Source organism: Brassica oleracea, chromosome C8 (genome assembly GCF_000695525.1).
Source record: "Brassica oleracea var. oleracea cultivar TO1000 chromosome C8, BOL, whole genome shotgun sequence".
In the NCBI taxonomy this organism is placed as follows: Eukaryota; Viridiplantae; Streptophyta; class Magnoliopsida; order Brassicales; family Brassicaceae; genus Brassica; species Brassica oleracea.
The window spans coordinates 12,054,906-12,056,314 of record NC_027755.1 but is presented as its reverse complement, the minus strand read 5'-3'; positions in this window follow the sequence as shown (position 1 = coordinate 12,056,314).

The window sequence follows — 1,409 nt, the reverse complement described above, 5'->3', positions numbered from 1 at the left end:
ATCAAGTTTTGGCGCCGTTGCAGCGGGGACCATGCTTTTACCTTTATTTTTCGATTTAATATTTAGTCTGAGATATCTAACTTGCTTTTAATTCATTGTTGGAACAGATGATCCAAGTGCATGACCAGGAGACATACTCGGAGCAACGCACAAGGACCACTACATCAACTGACCAACGACGAACTCACATGATTAGAAAGACAAAATCGTCAACAACCGAGAACAACCGACACCAACATGGGTGATCACGGCCATCAGGATGACCTCACTGCGGCATTGGCAATCATTCAACAACAAATGCAGGCTCAGCAACAACAGATGTTGCAGATGCAGCAGACCATCCAAAATCAGCAACAAGCTGCTCAAGAAGCAGCTGAGAACGCCGCGCGAGAAGAGCGTGGTGCTCCTATTGGGGAGCGGAACCTTCCGCGGAACTTCGCTTCTAACCGCTCCCCCCATCAACCCTCCTCCTTGCACTCAGCAAGATTATGAGATCAAACCTGCACTGATAAGTCTGGTACAGAAGAGCACGTTCAGCGGTCTCACTAGTGACATCCCGATGGACCACATCGAAGCCTTTGAGAGAATCTGCAATTTCTCTCGCTCTAACGGAGTGCCACCAGACTATGTCAAAACTATGTCAAAAGCACGCTGTTCCCATTTTCTCTTGAATGAAAAGCTTCTCGCTGGCTCCAATCTCTGCCGACCAGTTCTCTTACCTCATGGGACAAGGTCCGATCAGCGTTCCTGAGCCACTTCTACACGAAGTCTAAAACTGCGGCTCAACGGTACATGATCTCCAATTTCAATCAGAAGTCCGATGAACCTTTTCATGAAGCTTGGGAGAGGTACAAGGAGTACCAGAGAGAGTGCCCGCACCATGGGTTTGACGATGACTATATATTGGAGGTGTTCTATGATGGAGTGAGCTATGAGTTTCGAAACACCCTTGATTCTTCGAGTAATGGAGACTTCATGACTCAAACCACACGTGGTGCGTTTGAGCTGATTGAGAACATGGCTTCAAGTTCACTAAACAAGAACAAGGAGCATGACCGCTCGAAGAGTGTGAACAGCATAGATGATCTCGCTGCAAAGGTGGACCAACTGCTCAAGGGAAACCAAAGCCAAGTGTTCATAATGGAAGAAGCAGCTCCTGAGAAGAGTGCCGGTGACCTGGGGTTTGATGTTGAAATATCAGGAGACGATCAGCAAGAGGTGAGCTACGTGAATGGGCAAGGATGGCATCTCAAAAACTACCACCCAAACCCTAACGTGAGGAACAACCCACAGCTTTTCTGGCCTAAGCAAGACAAACCAGCTGATCCTGCATAGAGTAACCAAGGTCAGTATGTCGGGTATCAGAAGAACTACCAACCCCGGACCTATGTTCTAAGCCAACCGCAGAA